The 6,160-nt window shown below is 39.6% G+C and overlaps 1 long non-coding RNA gene across 1 annotated transcript; it reads left to right on the top strand.

The window, feature by feature from the left end:
* Positions 1–1,672: 1,672 nt before the first annotated feature.
* On the top strand, positions 1,673–5,855 carry LOC119272872. Its single transcript, XR_005134801.1, has 2 exons — positions 1,673–4,897; positions 4,982–5,855. It is a non-coding gene; the product is annotated as an uncharacterized LOC119272872 (long non-coding RNA).
* The last annotated feature ends 305 nt before the right edge of the window (positions 5,856–6,160 follow it).

Genomic DNA, 6,160 nt, shown 5'->3' with positions numbered 1-6,160 from the left:
ATTTCATAAAATGCGACAATTGCTAACATGATTCGGACAAAATTAAGCATAGATACGAGTGAGAAACTCTCATCGTAGTCAACACCTTGAACTTGTCGAAAACTTTTTTGTGGCAATTCTAGCTTTGTAGATAGTAACACTACTATCAGCGTCCATCTTCCTCTTGAAGATCCATTTAATCTCAATGGCTCGCCGATCAATGGGAAAGTCAATCAAAGTCCATACTTTGTTCTCATACATGGATCTCATCTCAGATTTCATGGCCTCAAGCCATTTCACGGAATCTGAGCTCATCATCGCTTCCTCATAGTTCGTAGCCTCATCATGGTCAAGTAACATGACCTTCAGAACAGGATTACCGTACCACTCTGGTGCGGATCTCACTCTGGTTTACCTACGATGTTCGGTAGTAACTTGATCTAAAGTTACATGATCATCATCATTAGCTTCCTCACTAATTGGTGTAGTAGTCACATGAATAGATTTCTGTGATGAACTACTTTCCAATAAGGGAGCAGGTACAGTTACCTCATCAAGTTCTACTTTTTTTCCACTCACTTATTTCGAGAGAAACTCCTTCTCTAGAAAGGATCCATTCTCAGCAATGAATATCTTGCCTTCGGATCTGTGATAGAAGGTGTACCCAACATTTTTCTTTTGGGTATCCTATGAAGATGCATTTCTCCGATTTGGGTTTGAGCTTATCAGGTTGAAACTTTTTCACATAAGCATTGCAACCTCAAACTTTAAGAAACGACAGCTTAGGTTTCTTGGCAAACCATAGTTCATACGGTGTCGTCTCAACGGATTTAGATGGTGCCCTATTTAACGTGAATGTAGCTGTCTCTAATGCATAACCCCAAAACGATAGTGGTAAATCGGTAAGAGACATCATAGATCGCACCATATCTAATAAAGTACGGCTACGACGTTCGGACACATCATTACACTGTGATGTTCCAGGTGGCGTGAGTAGTGAAACTATTTCACATTGTTTTAACTGAAGGCCAAACTCGTAACTCAAATATTTTACTTATGCGATCATATCGTAGAAACTTTTATTTTTGTTACGATGATTCTCCACTTCACTCTGAAATTTTTTGAACTTTTAAATTGTTTCAGACTTATGTTTCATCAAGTAGATATACCCATATCTGCTCAAATCATCTGTGAAGGTCAGAAAATAACGATACCCGCCGCGAGCCTCAACACTCATTGGACTGCATACATCAGTATGTATTATTTCCAATATGTCAGTTGCTCGCTCCATTGTTCCGGAGAACAGAGTCTTAGTCATCTTGCCCATGAGGCATGGTTCGCAAGCATCAAAATGATTCATAATCAAGTGATTCCAAAAGCTCATCAACATGGATTTTCTTCATGCACTTTACACCAATATGACCTAAACGGCAGTGCCACAGATAAGTTGCACTATCTATCTATCTATCTATCTATACCTATACTAATTCTAGACTTCCTAAAATTTCCGACGTTAATTAGATTTTACGGGCCGTTAATCTGGTGGGACCAAATTATTACGGTGTAGATTAATCGACATATCTGACTTTTGATTAATTATATGCTTAATTCAGTAAAAAAAACTCTAAAGGCCCACGGTCCTTTTTTCAGAAAAACAGAAGCCTTCTTCCCTTATCCCTATTCTCCTGACCCCCACCATCCCGTACATCAGCTGCCATGGATCGCGGCGCCGCCCTGTGCCCCAACTATTGTCGTTGCTTCCTGCCCCATCCGCCACCGCTGCCCACCGCATCCACAATCCGTTGCATCCCACCGCCGTCTCCACCGCCAGTGTGAACCATCTCTCTCCTCGGTCCTCTCTCTTGGACCAGCATGCGGCGGCGCCTGCTTCCGATTGCGTGGTAGCGACGCGGCTGGTCGAGGGAACGTGGGTGAGGCGTACTGTGTACTGTCGTCGATCTGTGCCCATCTCCTGTTCCTCTCCCATCGAACGTCGTGTCCGTAGTTACTATAACACACGACGCTCTACTATCCTGCGGCCATGCTTATAAACGACAGCAATGGTGTCCTATTGTGCCCCTTCAAACGATGGACCGCCGAGGCGCCGAAGTAGCAGGAGAAGATCGCGCTCCGCATAGCAAATTCTGCCGTGTTCTAAGTGGCTGCCCGGCAAGATAAATTTCTTCTCTGAAGTTCTCTCATGGAACTTGGGTGGAATGGATTCGTGGGTGTGCTAGGTGGAGTGCCACTTGATTGCCATGTTAGTAGGTACAATCTCCTCTCACACACGAACTTGGGTTGCCGAGGAACTGGCTCAATACTACTATCCTTTGGCTCTGCAATGGTGATTTAGATACTTTTGTTTTTTCCAATCATGATGGTTTAGTTACTTTATTAACAGGTGCTTCAGTTAGGACTAATAGTTGAGAGTGCTCGATTGGATTGAATTTGGCAGAGTACAATACAATTTTGTTGTAATTGGTGGTTTAGTTAGTTTTAAAAAATGGTTCATGGGCTCAATTGCTGTTTAGCTTACTACGATATAGTTCTGTGGATTTTCGGTGATGAATGGTGAAGCTTGGTGTGAAGTACTAGAGTTCTGCTTTTACCTATTGAACCTTACCATATTTTAAATTACCTAATACCAAATGCATTGTTGTTGTTTTTTGCCCAGTGTACTACAGTTTAATATGCAGAACTTGAGCTTTGTTTGCCAAGAAAATGTATGTGTTAATTCCCACAAGAAGGAGCAATTCATTCCCTGTCCCAAGTATTTATCACTCAACATTGATGCTTCATGTGTTTATTCTGCAGAGACATGGTCACATGGATAATTAGCATCTTTTGGCAAAGGCGGGTTAACTCACTGGAGAAATACTACCGCACCTATGACTATGAGTGTAGATGTCCACTCCTGATTTTTGAGGACCACTTTAGGATGTCATCATTAGTGCAGCTTCAAAGCTGCTTGACATTACATAACATTTGATGTTTACTAATCTGAAATTTGAGCCTAAGCAATGTTGAATAGACTTGATGGAGTTTCCAATAAGGAAATTAGATAATCTGGTGTGTGCGCCATAGGATTAGTGTTGTTTGAAGAACTTTTTCTTCTTACCAATCAGGCTAATGATTTTAACTGTTGATGCAGACCCTGTGCTGGATGGGCTGGATGTTCATCATCAACGCCAGTCAGGGTTTCAGGCTCCTGTGGAACTCATGCCATCAGCCATATGGATCTGCATGTATTTGATAGTTTGCTCAATCAGTTTTATGCCTTCAACTACAGCTAAGACTACCACATAACTTCAGTGAGATTTGTTTTCTATAGTACTTGGATTAATAATCTTCAAGACTCCAACAATATCGTCATGCTGCTTCTTATATTTACTTTCAGTTCTAGACACGTTTGTGATTTTCCTTATGGTGCACTACTAAACTGTGTGTGCTAAACCAAACATGACATTTGCGCCTTTTCAGATATGCTCATATGCATGCACGTTTCAAGAGAATGTATCTATTTAGTATATAGAAAGGTACCTAAAATGTTAGCTTATCTGGCCGACTCTTAAAATATACGGCCCTTTTACTTCTTATTGCCGTGAACATGGGGAGCCTTGAACGGAGTATGGTGTCAATAATCAGTATATACCAGAACAATATATTTGTGATATTACATATACTGACTTTGTGATAATGGAATATATACCACATTTTGCCCATGGACTTGATACCACATTTTTTAACTGATTTGAATAGCCGAAGTCATTTTTTATCTTCATTGTGGTATGTGCTACCATCAAAAGTAGTATATAAGGTACTAATTTCAAGTATATACAGAAGACCCAAAGTGGTCGGACCCTTCCACGGACCTTGCGCAAGCAGGAGCTACATGCACCGGGCTGCCCTTTACATCTATAACCATGTAGTATGCACACTGATCTTTGTGCATGGCAGTATGTAGCCTACGAAATCAAATCAAAAGGGTATATAACATATATTTGTATTGAAGTAAGTATACCGTTTTTGTGATGTAGCATATACAACATTTTTTGTAAGGCAATATATGGAATCAATATACTACTTTTTTAGTCAGTATATACATAAATGTTTGATTGAAGATACTCATAGTCTGAGGTAAATATAACTTCCATGCAAGCTGTCAAATAGTTTTCTTTTATCTTGAAATAAATTTGTTTTAAAAAATCATGGTAACAGATTTATTAAATTATTACGTGGGAGAGACCCTCAACTAATAATATTGTGTATACGCTCCTTTCCTCAAGAGGTAGTGAACTAGCGATCTATTATGCTCGACAAAATCCAGTGTACTATTATTGGGAGGGTCACATGTTCTGAAACTATGTGTTGTACATTGCTTCAGTTTGTCTGCCAGATCCGCTAAATCATTTTCACATATATTTTTCTATCAAAGTGTAGCTGGGAGTGCTGCATATCAAACGTACAGTTTTGTCTAAGTTATGGTAATTGACTCACTTAATTGTTATATATGTGGTCCAGGACCTGCTGCCCTTTTGCCAATTATTATCATGCTCACAGAACAGAACTAATAAATGGTATGTGCAGAATTAGACAATAAGAGTAAAAACAAAAGTAGGCTAGGAAAAAGATACAACATCATTAAGCGGCAGTATTATCGGAAAGATTGCACACTATTGTTGATTGCCTTGACGCCCTGTACTTCTTCGAGACCCGAAAGAGATCACTGCTTCTCCACTGTCTATTCCTCTTCCTGTTAAAATACAACCTCAAACAATCTTGCGGCATGTCTCTCCCTCCTGCTACTTCCAACCCCATGGAGAGCTAACCCATGTCTCTCTCAAGACCAAGTTGGGGCATGGATCCGCTATGCTAAAGGAGCTTATTGACTCAAAACCGTTGTCCTCATCTTTATCAGGTTCATTTCACACAATATTTTGTTCTAATCCTTTTCTTGCAGGTTTATACTCTGAATCAACATTAACATTGGTTTTGGGTTCAGTCTGTTTTGTATGTGTGCTTGGATAGTGTTGTGCTCTCCAGGGATGCAATCTCGGCTCTTCTCACGTACAACCTATGGATGACTCATGGAGATTGGTTGGGAAGCATAATCCTCTCATGTACAACCTATGGACATAATGGACATCGATCGGAGTATAACTATGCTCATCAGGCGAGCTTATAAATTATATCTGCTATCTAAACAGAAGACAAGAGCATGAAGGAGCCTAATGTCAGTGTCAACGTCGTCACTGGTCAAGTTAGTAATAATTTTTTGTATCGAAAAAGAATGTCCAAGACCCTCAATGGGAGAGTTAACATCGTCAATGGCCTGCCCCAGTCTATTTACAGCTCATGGTGTTGCTTGATTTACTGGTCCGCCACAACCTCCTGTTCAAGGAAGTTCCTTGCCAAGCTGTCATGTCCTGACTTAGAGAATTGACTTCGCATGAATTTTCTTCTAACCCCTTTTTAGTCAGCGGATAGTGCAGATAGTTAGACTGGAACACTGACGATGAAGTTCTCTGTCAACTACTGAAACATTGAGGGTTCTGTTCTAATTCTGGATAACTATTTTTTTTGCAGGCAATTGGTTTGCAAAAGCAAAGGCATGTGAGAACTACTAATGAGTTGAGCGTTGTTGCTGCTACACTTTTGGTTTTCTGTCAATTGCGTGTGACAAATACTCAATTTTATGTTAAATAGATTGTGCGTGAAATACTCGGTGCTATCAACTAGGAGTAATAGCATTGCTAGGGTAAGGGAAGTTATACTCTGTTGATGTTATCATCAACACAGAAGAACTCATATATTTTCTATTCATATACACTTTTTACGACTACGTAATTCCTGAATAAGATAGTTTCAAATTCTTTATATCTTCCGAATTGAAGACCGCTTGAACATTAATAATGGTGTTGTGATGTCTTCAGGTGATTAATATAAATCAGTCTACTTCTCAATATAATGTACTAATTTTGTTGCTATGGCCAGGGTAAGAGGTCTCTATAATGATGGCATTCTCTTTTTGTGAGAATGATATCTTTTCATGATGAGAGAAATACATTTTATTGCTTTTACTAAGCCAACCAAAAATCTGAATGTGGCCATGTATTTAGGTAATGTTATGTACCCGAGTTTGGTTGTTTCAACAAGAAAAAAAACAATGAAATTTTTTTCT

Source organism: Triticum dicoccoides, chromosome 1A (assembly GCF_002162155.2).
Source record: "Triticum dicoccoides isolate Atlit2015 ecotype Zavitan chromosome 1A, WEW_v2.0, whole genome shotgun sequence".
Taxonomy (NCBI): domain Eukaryota; kingdom Viridiplantae; phylum Streptophyta; class Magnoliopsida; order Poales; family Poaceae; genus Triticum; species Triticum dicoccoides.
Note: the sequence above shows the minus strand (reverse complement) of the source record. Positions and strands in the feature narration are given on the sequence as shown.